Genomic DNA, 13,588 nt, shown 5'->3' with positions numbered 1-13,588 from the left:
AATGGGTCAACGGGTCATAACGGGTTGACCCTATATATTTTTTACCTGCCCATCTTCAACCCGTTTTGAACGAATTGAATATGGGTCTTAACCCCATGTTTAACCCACTCATTTTCAACCCGGCCCAACCCCCCATTTGTCACCCCTACTACAAATGTGTCAATTGGATTTAGAGAAAACTAAAATATCATCTATGTAAACAACAACAAAATCTTTAAGATCATTAAAGATAGAGTCCATCCAGCGCTGATAGATTTGTGGTGCTGTGTTAAGACCAAAAGGCATAACGGTCCATTGATAGTGGCCGTGAGGAGTACTGAACGCCGTAAGAGGTTTTGACTTCTTTCGCAGTTTGATCTGCCAAAAGCCTGCTTTACAATCAAACTTACTAAAGATTGTAGATCCACGAGTTTGATTAATGAGAACATCTTTGCGTGGGATAAAGTATCCATCGAAAATTAGATGTTCATTGAGCCGTTTATAGTTGATGACCATGCGGGCTTTTCCACGTTTAACTTCACTATGGTTTCTAACCATAAAGGCAGGACTGCTATGTGGACTGCGGGTGCGTTCAATGAGTTTTTTCTCAAGGAGGTCCTGAAGTTGTGCATCAAATTCATCAATGTCCCTTCTCAGGTAGATCATTGGTTTAACACGAATGACGACATTGCGATTTTTGAGTTGAAGCCGACAAAATCGAGGACTTCGTTTCCACAGGGTAAGTGGATTTTCTGAGAAGTTTTGGCGGAGAGATGAGTACAGCCAATGGGTTTCGTTTAGAACCAGTAAATCTGAGTCTCTTTTGGGTGGAGAGAACTTTTCGTTACAAACAGAGGCTAGATTTTCCTGAATAGGGATTTCAACGACTGTTTGATCTTTGAGAGTTAAAGAAATGGTTTTTTCATTTAACTGTAAAGGAAGATAACTATAGATAAAGTTACATCCTAAAATGAAATCACCATGCATGTAGGGAAAGCAAAGTATTTTTGGGATAATGAATTTTTTATCATTAAGCCAGATAGCAACATCTTTTGCTTTAAACTGAATAACATTCAGGGGTGCTTCAGCATCGATGCCTTGAACTCCAATAGGGTGTTTCATTTGCTGCCATTTTTCGGAAGGTAGAGCATTATAACGACAACAACTGGTAGTCGCGCCTGTATCTATTAAAACACAAAGGCTATATGGTTTATATCCTTTGAAGTTTAAGATACCGTTGACATACGTATACTTACGCTTTTTTCCTTGAGAAGGAGCGAGTAAAATTTCATCATTTCCTGTGCGAAAATGGAAGAATTTTGCTGAATTCATTCGATGATTCGAACCAGGCAAAAAGGGAGCATTGCCATTGGGGTCAACAGGAGCTTTGCCTTTTTCCGTCCAGGTGAAACGTCGTCGAGGGGGTATATCGACTGAGGTTCTTGGGGGAAGGTGTCGTTCCCATCCAGGATTTCTTTCGGAAGCGGATCGTTGTATCTGAAGTGGCTTTGCTTTATTCGTAACATAAAGATTTGAGCCGGAGGCATGAATCGTTGCAACAGTTGGTTCTGTAATGCGTAACTTGGGTACATGATTGATGTTATCAAATAACCAAGTTTTAGGGATCTCTAGATCTGTCCAATTGAGGAGTTTCGGCTCAATTATGGTATCAAATGGTCTTGGTTCAAACAAAGTGACTAGTTTTGAGTCCAGTGTAGGAACAGTAGCTGTTTCTGGTTCTCGGGTGAGTTCATAGAGAACTTTCCACTGTATTCCAAGACTAGGGGAGTCATAATCCATTTGTAGTTTTGACAACTGGAGTTTGACTTGAAGGACCTTTTCAATGTTCGGGTCAGAAAGAGAAATGAAAAAATTTGGTTTGATTTTGAACCAAATAAGGTTATTGACCAAGTTGGACTGAACACCGCCGATAAGTGCATCAACGGGTTTATGAAAACGGTTGTCCATGAGGAGTGCCACGAGCGGTTGATCAGTTCCTCGTCGAAACAGAGAAGTGATTTTGATTTGAACTAATCCAATATGAATATAGCGAGCGACAGGATTTTGTTGTTTCCAACGCTCAACTTTATCCTTGTTAAGGATATTAAAACCACATTGACCATTTGCGGTATAGTCGATGGTTGTATTGCCACTGAATTGTTCTAAAATTCGTTTGGAAAAGATGGCAAAACGCGAAGTTTTATAAACTTCTTCTTTCTTGATTCGCTGAAGTTTATCGAACTGAATCAATTGTTCGTTTGTGAACTGAACTTCTTCGCCAATGATGTCGCTAAGCTTAATGTTAGTGTTTTCATCGGGGAGGGAAGGAGTAACGTTCATCATGCAGATATTTTCAAGATCCGTGTCTTCTTCGGTATCACTGGTGGTGGTACTGGAAGAGCTACTGGTATAAACGCTACTTGAGAGTTCATACAGGATGGTAGTGGGGTCGGTGATTTCGCTACCATAGACAACACAGAGGTTATCTGTCTGTAATCTTTTAACCATTTTTTAAGCCTTTTTGCCTTTTTGCGGGCAGGTAGTGGCATAATGACCAGCTTCATTGCAAATGAAACATTTACAATCCTTTTTTGTTTCAATGGATTTAGAAGCCTTGGAGGATTTTTTGGTTTTGGTTCCTTTGCCTTTCTTCTTTGACCCCTGAGTGGGTTTTGGAGAAGTAGCTTGTGTAACATACTTCTTTGAGGCTTTAGGGCGCCGTCCTTTCCATTTTTTCTAGCGAAATGTTTTTCGTTGGGCAGGTCGAGATGGCGTAGCTTTATAAGGCGCACATCCGATTTTCCAGGTTTCTTGGAGAATCTTATCGCAACAGCGTTGACCTTCAGCAGTGCCATTGATCTGGTTTTTAACCTGTTTTTTGGCTTTTGTCTCAAGACATTTTGCATTGATGAGACGATAAACAAAATTTGTACGGAAACCAATGTTATCGGTTTTCTGGATTCGGACAAGGAAATCGGGATAGCCTTTGGCTGCGAGTTCATCCCATGGATTTGGAAGTTTATGAAAGAATTGGGGTAACCAATGTTCGATAGCATTGGGTAGGAGTCTACGGAAGTATTTGGTAAATAGCTTGACGTATTCTGGAAATTGGCAAATGTTGCATAATTCGATTTTCGAAAGAGCACAGGTTGCATCATCAGTGAGGAGTTGTTCACCGGTATGTCCAACCAATTCTTCTTTAAGGATTTTGACAAAACCTCGTAAAACACCATCGATTTTATCGAAATTATTTAAGAGGGCATCCTTTTGTCGTTGGCCTTGGGCAGTTTGATCCCATTGTCGAAGCCAATCGAGAGCATCTCCTTGTAGGGTTGCTGAAAGATAATCAAGGAAACGGTCGCGTTCCCAGGTTCCTTTGTAGTTATTGACGAGGATGGCTAAAGACTGGGCCCATTCGTCTATAGTTTTCAAATGATCTTTATATGGGACATTGGTAAGGTCCAGATAAGTTCCATGTTGTGAAATGGGAAACTTATTGAGATCATCTTTTCTTGTCCAGGTAGGGACTGTAGAAAAGTCGTATTTATAAGAGGAGGTATAGACTTTGGGTTCGGCTGGTTTGCCTTTTTCTTCATCAGTCTTTTGGCCAGAGCCAGAGACTTCTTCTGCTGGAAGAAAGTCTTCGGTGGGAAAGTCGCCATAGAAGGATTCGTCTAGAATCGTATCAGATCGACGTTTTTTTGCTTTTCCTTTTGTAGGTTGTGGGACTTCTTCGATGGTTGTATCGGAAGATGAAGTAGGTATTGGATCGGCTTCAATGGTTTCATCGAGGTCTTCTGAGGAGTCTGACTTATCAGAAAAGGCGTAAATTTGTTCGTCTTCTGAAGTATTTTCTTCGTCAGAGTCACTAGAGTTTTCATTTGGAGTGTAACCAAAGTGGGTAAGCAGATTCTCATTTTGAAGTGAGATCTGGCGCATACGAGTAATGATATGAGCGCTTTCGTCGAAAGTGAGTTGTGGGTCGACATATAAAGCTTGTAAACAATTGAGCTGATCTATGATGCTTTCATAATCGTCTCGTCGATAAGTAGAAGAAGAAGGTTCAGAGAAGACCTTAAGGGTTTCAACTCTGTCTTCATGTCCGTAGAACAGGGGTTTGACCTTGTAACGGGTAGGTTTTCCAACAGAGGGATATACTGGTGGAAGGGTATCGTCAGATGGAAGAGCAGAATCCTGTGTTGGAGGAGGATCTGGTGGTTCAGGTGGGTATAAATCAGACATTTTAGCCTTTTGAAGTTTGGCTAAATCGATAGTCATTTGATTTATTTGATCCTGAAGGGCAGTATCTGGTGTGGATGAAAGGGTGAAAATCTGGGTAAGAGTTTCAAGTTTGTCATTCAAGGAGATCATGCCTTGTTGGACATCTTCGAAGGAGGAAGCCATATGGGTGTTGGTTGCCTCTAAATTGTGCTGGAAATCGATTTTCCAGTCAGTAACCATGTCGACAAGAAAGTTGATTCCTGCCCCTACTTGTGTAAAGGAAACAGGTTCTGTGGTAGTGAAATGAGAGATATGGCGATAAGCATCGATATCATGACCTGTAAGGTTTCTGATACAGTTTACAGAGCTATTTTGTGCCACAGATATAGAGTCTCAGATGTTTAAAACCTGTTCTGGTGCCTAAAACCAAGGGTTCCTGTAAACAGCTTAATAATCGTCACAACAGTCATACAGACACTGACATATAAGCAAAGACAGGATAATATGGGCTTGCAACAGCAGTTAAACATAAGAGAAATATAACATAAGCACAACTTAGATACTGAAAACTTTATTACATTAACTTACAGTGGTCCAGATTCGAGGTAGGCTCTGATACCAATTACAAACACATATGCTGCGGAATTATAACAGAACTTACAAGCTAAGGGGAAACTGAGAGATTTACAAAACAGAGACAAAAAAAACCAGATGCCTAAACCTTACTGAGGCTTCGGTTTAAATAGCATTACAAAAGATAAACAGTGTCCGAGAAGATAAGATCGAATCTTTTCTTTTACTGTTTGAAAAAGTGAGTGTCGGCAACTTTCACTGTTGATGAATAGTTTGTCGGCAGCTTTCGGCTACTTTTGCTTTTGGAAAAAGTAGAGGGGACATCTTCTGTCGTGTGCTGGATCATGATTGCAGTCGAGTGGAGAAGAGTGTCGGTTAGCCTTCCATTGCATTGATGATATTATGGAGTTCATACTCATCAAGTGGAGGGGTACTGGCAGGAGATTGTGCATCTGCTATATCCCATTCAAGATTAAGTCTGTCAGCACCGTCCTTGACTCGAGATGGAATATCCAGTGTAGTCATGCTAACAATTTCTTTTAAAAATTCCTTAGCAATATGAACCTGGTTTTCAGCATTCATATCTTCACCATAATAATTAGTGATGGTTGTGAGGAAGAGCCTGCGTCCGTCACAACAATAAAAGACGGGGTCTTGATGAAAATAAGAACCGTCTAGAACATGACGAGCAGTGTCTTGGAGGTGCAGGAAACTGTGGATTTCAAAATAATAAGGAACAAGGCTGCTAGCAATTTCCTCATAATTGAGAAGGCGAGTATGCTCGTATTCATCATGTGCGGTGAGTTTGAGATACCAAATTTGATAAGGTTGAAATAAGCGAGTTTTTTCTCGACTTCCAATGGAACTGGAGATCCAAAAAGTCAGATGTCGGCTGTAGTTCCATCGACTACTGATGCGATAAATCATGGATTTAATCATGGCTGGGAAAGGTTGGTAGGAATCATGAGAGGAGAAGGTAAGTTTATTAACAAAACCCCAATCAATAGGTTCCATTGACCAGTCAATGCCAGGAAGGAGAAAAAAGCAAACTTAGGGACTCGTTTACCATTATAGAGCATATCAAAGGTATTGATATCTTCATGCAATGTTTCGTAGTAATATCGAATTATATCATAATGATCTTCAACCTTTCGATAGATGATACGAAAGAGATCGGGAGGAAACATATCTCTTGCTTTTTCAAGAAGACAAATACGATTGATTTTTGCAAACGTATTTTGGGGAAAATCTTGTTCTCCTACTAACTGGGCAAGTTTAAGAAAACAATGGATTTGTGATAGAGAAAAATCTTTTTCCCAGTCAATAGTGAGACAAATCTGGATGCAAAGCTTTTTAAGCTCTTCCGTCATTGCTGATTGTTCAGCTATGAGGGCAGTGAGAGAACTCAGATGTTGTCTGAATTTCTTATTCGCACAAAGCTTATGTGCTTTCCAAACATTGTTAATTTCATCATAAAAATTGTGTGGAAGTCCAGGATCATAGAAATTGTTGATTTCTGTAATGTCTGGATTTTTGGAAAACATTTTTTGTGAAGCTTGGCCCACATTATAGAAAACTGTTTGGGCTTCTAGAAGAGTGTCATAAGCTTTAAAGCAAGAACCATTAAATGAACGAAGCTGTTTGTGACAGTCGGTCCAGTTGTCATAGATGCCAGGCTGGTGACCTGCAAAAACCACGAACCATTTTTGTGGTTGTGATGGAGTTGGTTTGGAGATTGCTTTTTTAGCAATAGTGATCCAACCATCTTTATCTTTCGGTAGTGGATTTGGAATTCCATCCATCTGTGTTCAGAGAATGAGAAATATCGTTGTTAGATACTTCTGGAGGTCTGCTTAAGAAATCTGCAAGAAAATTGTTAGTTCCTTTGATATGTTCGATAGCAAAAGAATATTGAGCAATTACATTATACCATTTTAAGCGTCGCCCATCAAGGCAGTTTCTCTTGTTTATGAGAAAATCTTTTACTGCCTGGTTATCAGTTCTGATAATAAAGTCTTCTGGTGCTAAGTAAATATGAAAACGTTTGATTGCCAATTTAATTGCCAGAAGTTCCACCAGAATTATAACCACAAATTAACTCTTCTTTTTGAAGGAGTTTGGTGATGGGAGCTTTACGAGCTCGGATCATGGGATACGATGGAGTGTCATCAGTCCATTTTTCTTGAGGAATGGCTTTTAAGACACAACCCCAACAGAGCTCGGAGGCATCTGTTTCAAGAATAAGTTTATCTCCTGTTTGAGGAAAATATACTTCAGGGATATGAACTAAGTCAGCTTTGATTTGTTGGATAATGGTGGTATCGCTTTCAGTCCAATCAAAAGTGACATTTTTCTGTAGCTTTTTTAATAAAGGAAGTTCTTTTTGAGCTAACCCTTTAATAAAAGAGCGGCCATAATTCAAGATGCCCAGAAAGCTTTGAAGTTGCTTTTTATCGTGAAGAATGTCAGGGAAATCACGGATCTTAATAATGATATGATCCTGTAGTTTTATACCTTTGTGAGTTAAAACTAATCCCAGAAAATCAATAGATTCTTTTTCAACATCTATCTTGGTTGGAGATAAAATGATACCGTATTTCTTCAGTTTTTCTGAAAGACAAAGAAGATGCTTTTTATGTTCATCTCTGGTTTTAGAGAAAACTAAAATATCATCTATGTAAACAACAACAAAATCTTTAAGATCATTAAAGATAGAGTCCATCCAGCGCTGATAGATTTGTGGTGCTGTGTTAAGACCAAAAGGCATAACGGTCCATTGATAGTGGCCGTGAGGAGTACTGAACGCCGTAAGAGGTTTTGACTTCTTTCGCAGTTTGATCTGCCAAAAGCCTGCTTTACAATCAAACTTACTAAAGATTGTAGATCCACGAGTTTGATTAATGAGAACATCTTTGCGTGGGATAAAGTATCCATCGAAAATTAGATGTTCATTGAGCCGTTTATAGTTGATGACCATGCGGGCTTTTCCACGTTTAACTTCACTATGGTTTCTAACCATAAAGGCAGGACTGCTATGTGGACTGCGGGTGCGTTCAATGAGTTTTTTCTCAAGGAGGTCCTGAAGTTGTGCATCAAATTCATCAATGTCCCTTCTCAGGTAGATCATTGGTTTAACACGAATGACGACATTGCGATTTTTGAGTTGAAGCCGACAAAATCGAGGACTTCGTTTCCACAGGGTAAGTGGATTATCTGAGAAGTTTTGGCGGAGAGATGAGTACAGCCAATGGGTTTCGTTTAGAACCAGTAAATCTGAGTCTCTTTTGGGTGGAGAGAACTTTTCGTTACAAACAGAGGCTAGATTTTCCTGAATAGGGATTTCAACGACTGTTTGATCTTTGAGAGTTAAAGAAATGGTTTTTTCATTTAACTGTAAAGGAAGATAACTATAGATAAAGTTACATCCTAAAATGAAATCACCATGCATGTAGGGAAAGCAAAGTATTTTTGGGATAATGAATTTTTTATCATTAAGCCAGATAGCAACATCTTTTGCTTTAAACTGAATAACATTCAGGGGTGCTTCAGCATCGATGCCTTGAACTCCAATAGGGTGTTTCATTTGCTGCCATTTTTCGGAAGGTAGAGCATTATAACGACAACAACTGGTAGTCGCGCCTGTATCTATTAAAACACAAAGGCTATATGGTTTATATCCTTTGAAGTTTAAGATACCGTTGACATACGTATACTTACGCTTTTTTCCTTGAGAAGGAGCGAGTAAAATTTCATCATTTCCTGTGCGAAAATGGAAGAATTTTGCTGAATTCATTCGATGATTCGAACCAGGCAAAAAGGGAGCATTGCCATTGGGGTCAACAGGAGCTTTGCCTTTTTCCGTCCAGGTGAAACGTCGTCGAGGGGGTATATCGACTGAGGTTCTTGGGGGAAGGTGTCGTTCCCATCCAGGATTTCTTTCGGAAGCGGATCGTTGTATCTGAAGTGGCTTTGCTTTATTCGTAACATAAAGATTTGAGCCGGAGGCATGAATCGTTGCAACAGTTGGTTCTGTAATGCGTAACTTGGGTACATGATTGATGTTATCAAATAACCAAGTTTTAGGGATCTCTAGATCTGTCCAATTGAGGAGTTTCGGCTCAATTATGGTATCAAATGGTCTTGGTTCAAACAAAGTGACTAGTTTTGAGTCCAGTGTAGGAACAGTAGCTGTTTCTGGTTCTCGGGTGAGTTCATAGAGAACTTTCCACTGTATTCCAAGACTAGGGGAGTCATAATCCATTTGTAGTTTTGACAACTGGAGTTTGACTTGAAGGACCTTTTCAATGTTCGGGTCAGAAAGAGAAATGAAAAAATTTGGTTTGATTTTGAACCAAATAAGGTTATTGACCAAGTTGGACTGAACACCGCCGATAAGTGCATCAACGGGTTTATGAAAACGGTTGTCCATGAGGAGTGCCACGAGCGGTTGATCAGTTCCTCGTCGAAACAGAGAAGTGATTTTGATTTGAACTAATCCAATATGAATATAGCGAGCGACAGGATTTTGTTGTTTCCAACGCTCAACTTTATCCTTGTTAAGGATATTAAAACCACATTGACCATTTGCGGTATAGTCGATGGTTGTATTGCCACTGAATTGTTCTAAAATTCGTTTGGAAAAGATGGCAAAACGCGAAGTTTTATAAACTTCTTCTTTCTTGATTCGCTGAAGTTTATCGAACTGAATCAATTGTTCGTTTGTGAACTGAACTTCTTCGCCAATGATGTCGCTAAGCTTAATGTTAGTGTTTTCATCGGGGAGGGAAGGAGTAACGTTCATCATGCAGATATTTTCAAGATCCGTGTCTTCTTCGGTATCACTGGTGGTGGTACTGGAAGAGCTACTGGTATAAACGCTACTTGAGAGTTCATACAGGATGGTAGTGGGGTCGGTGATTTCGCTACCATAGACAACACAGAGGTTATCTGTCTGTAATCTTTTAACCATTTTTTAAGCCTTTTTGCCTTTTTGCGGGCAGGTAGTGGCATAATGACCAGCTTCATTGCAAATGAAACATTTACAATCCTTTTTTGTTTCAATGGATTTAGAAGCCTTGGAGGATTTTTTGGTTTTGGTTCCTTTGCCTTTCTTCTTTGACCCCTGAGTGGGTTTTGGAGAAGTAGCTTGTGTAACATACTTCTTTGAGGCTTTAGGGCGCCGTCCTTTCCATTTTTTCTAGCGAAATGTTTTTCGTTGGGCAGGTCGAGATGGCGTAGCTTTATAAGGCGCACATCCGATTTTCCAGGTTTCTTGGAGAATCTTATCGCAACAGCGTTGACCTTCAGCAGTGCCATTGATCTGGTTTTTAACCTGTTTTTTGGCTTTTGTCTCAAGACATTTTGCATTGATGAGACGATAAACAAAATTTGTACGGAAACCAATGTTATCGGTTTTCTGGATTCGGACAAGGAAATCGGGATAGCCTTTGGCTGCGAGTTCATCCCATGGATTTGGAAGTTTATGAAAGAATTGGGGTAACCAATGTTCGATAGCATTGGGTAGGAGTCTACGGAAGTATTTGGTAAATAGCTTGACGTATTCTGGAAATTGGCAAATGTTGCATAATTCGATTTTCGAAAGAGCACAGGTTGCATCATCAGTGAGGAGTTGTTCACCGGTATGTCCAACCAATTCTTCTTTAAGGATTTTGACAAAACCTCGTAAAACACCATCGATTTTATCGAAATTATTTAAGAGGGCATCCTTTTGTCGTTGGCCTTGGGCAGTTTGATCCCATTGTCGAAGCCAATCGAGAGCATCTCCTTGTAGGGTTGCTGAAAGATAATCAAGGAAACGGTCGCGTTCCCAGGTTCCTTTGTAGTTATTGACGAGGATGGCTAAAGACTGGGCCCATTCGTCTATAGTTTTCAAATGATCTTTATATGGGACATTGGTAAGGTCCAGATAAGTTCCATGTTGTGAAATGGGAAACTTATTGAGATCATCTTTTCTTGTCCAGGTAGGGACTGTAGAAAAGTCGTATTTATAAGAGGAGGTATAGACTTTGGGTTCGGCTGGTTTGCCTTTTTCTTCATCAGTCTTTTGGCCAGAGCCAGAGACTTCTTCTGCTGGAAGAAAGTCTTCGGTGGGAAAGTCGCCATAGAAGGATTCGTCTAGAATCGTATCAGATCGACGTTTTTTTGCTTTTCCTTTTGTAGGTTGTGGGACTTCTTCGATGGTTGTATCGGAAGATGAAGTAGGTATTGGATCGGCTTCAATGGTTTCATCGAGGTCTTCTGAGGAGTCTGACTTATCAGAAAAGGCGTAAATTTGTTCGTCTTCTGAAGTATTTTCTTCGTCAGAGTCACTAGAGTTTTCATTTGGAGTGTAACCAAAGTGGGTAAGCAGATTCTCATTTTGAAGTGAGATCTGGCGCATACGAGTAATGATATGAGCGCTTTCGTCGAAAGTGAGTTGTGGGTCGACATATAAAGCTTGTAAACAATTGAGCTGATCTATGATGCTTTCATAATCGTCTCGTCGATAAGTAGAAGAAGAAGGTTCAGAGAAGACCTTAAGGGTTTCAACTCTGTCTTCATGTCCGTAGAACAGGGGTTTGACCTTGTAACGGGTAGGTTTTCCAACAGAGGGATATACTGGTGGAAGGGTATCGTCAGATGGAAGAGCAGAATCCTGTGTTGGAGGAGGATCTGGTGGTTCAGGTGGGTATAAATCAGACATTTTAGCCTTTTGAAGTTTGGCTAAATCGATAGTCATTTGATTTATTTGATCCTGAAGGGCAGTATCTGGTGTGGATGAAAGGGTGAAAATCTGGGTAAGAGTTTCAAGTTTGTCATTCAAGGAGATCATGCCTTGTTGGACATCTTCGAAGGAGGAAGCCATATGGGTGTTGGTTGCCTCTAAATTGTGCTGGAAATCGATTTTCCAGTCAGTAACCATGTCGACAAGAAAGTTGATTCCTGCCCCTACTTGTGTAAAGGAAACAGGTTCTGTGGTAGTGAAATGAGAGATATGGCGATAAGCATCGATATCATGACCTGTAAGGTTTCTGATACAGTTTACAGAGCTATTTTGTGCCACAGATATAGAGTCTCAGATGTTTAAAACCTGTTCTGGTGCCTAAAACCAAGGGTTCCTGTAAACAGCTTAATAATCGTCACAACAGTCATACAGACACTGACATATAAGCAAAGACAGGATAATATGGGCTTGCAACAGCAGTTAAACATAAGAGAAATATAACATAAGCACAACTTAGATACTGAAAACTTTATTACATTAACTTACAGTGGTCCAGATTCGAGGTAGGCTCTGATACCAATTACAAACACATATGCTGCGGAATTATAACAGAACTTACAAGCTAAGGGGAAACTGAGAGATTTACAAAACAGAGACAAAAAAAACCAGATGCCTAAACCTTACTGAGGCTTCGGTTTAAATAGCATTACAAAAGATAAACAGTGTCCGAGAAGATAAGATCGAATCTTTTCTTTTACTGTTTGAAAAAGTGAGTGTCGGCAACTTTCACTGTTGATGAATAGTTTGTCGGCAGCTTTCGGCTACTTTTGCTTTTGGAAAAAGTAGAGGGGACATCTTCTGTCGTGTGCTGGATCATGATTGCAGTCGAGTGGAGAAGAGTGTCGGTTAGCCTTCCATTGCATTGATGATATTATGGAGTTCATACTCATCAAGTGGAGGGGTACTGGCAGGAGATTGTGCATCTGCTATATCCCATTCAAGATTAAGTCTGTCAGCACCGTCCTTGACTCGAGATGGAATATCCAGTGTAGTCATGCTAACAATTTCTTTTAAAAATTCCTTAGCAATATGAACCTGGTTTTCAGCATTCATATCTTCACCATAATAATTAGTGATGGTTGTGAGGAAGAGCCTGCGTCCGTCACAACAATAAAAGACGGGGTCTTGATGAAAATAAGAACCGTCTAGAACATGACGAGCAGTGTCTTGGAGGTGCAGGAAACTGTGGATTTCAAAATAATAAGGAACAAGGCTGCTAGCAATTTCCTCATAATTGAGAAGGCGAGTATGCTCGTATTCATCATGTGCGGTGAGTTTGAGATACCAAATTTGATAAGGTTGAAATAAGCGAGTTTTTTCTCGACTTCCAATGGAACTGGAGATCCAAAAAGTCAGATGTCGGCTGTAGTTCCATCGACTACTGATGCGATAAATCATGGATTTAATCATGGCTGGGAAAGGTTGGTAGGAATCATGAGAGGAGAAGGTAAGTTTATTAACAAAACCCCAATCAATAGGTTCCATTGACCAGTCAATGCCAGGAAGGAGAAAAAAGCAAACTTAGGGACTCGTTTACCATTATAGAGCATATCAAAGGTATTGATATCTTCATGCAATGTTTCGTAGTAATATCGAATTATATCATAATGATCTTCAACCTTTCGATAGATGATACGAAAGAGATCGGGAGGAAACATATCTCTTGCTTTTTCAAGAAGACAAATACGATTGATTTTTGCAAACGTATTTTGGGGAAAATCTTGTTCTCCTACTAACTGGGCAAGTTTAAGAAAACAATGGATTTGTGATAGAGAAAAATCTTTTTCCCAGTCAATAGTGAGACAAATCTGGATGCAAAGCTTTTTAAGCTCTTCCGTCATTGCTGATTGTTCAGCTATGAGGGCAGTGAGAGAACTCAGATGTTGTCTGAATTTCTTATTCGCACAAAGCTTATGTGCTTTCCAAACATTGTTAATTTCATCATAAAAATTGTGTGGAAGTCCAGGATCATAGAAATTGTTGATTTCTGTAATGTCTGGATTTTTGGAAAACATTTTTTGTGAAGCTTGG

This window comes from Cornus florida, unplaced genomic scaffold (genome assembly GCF_030987335.1).
Source record: "Cornus florida cultivar Cherokee Brave unplaced genomic scaffold, ASM3098733v1 CherokeeBrave_3.0.0_Hap2_Chr01, whole genome shotgun sequence".
NCBI lineage: Eukaryota > Viridiplantae > Streptophyta > Magnoliopsida > Cornales > Cornaceae > Cornus > Cornus florida.
The sequence above is the reverse complement of the archived record's forward strand: the minus strand, read 5'-3'. Positions refer to the sequence as shown.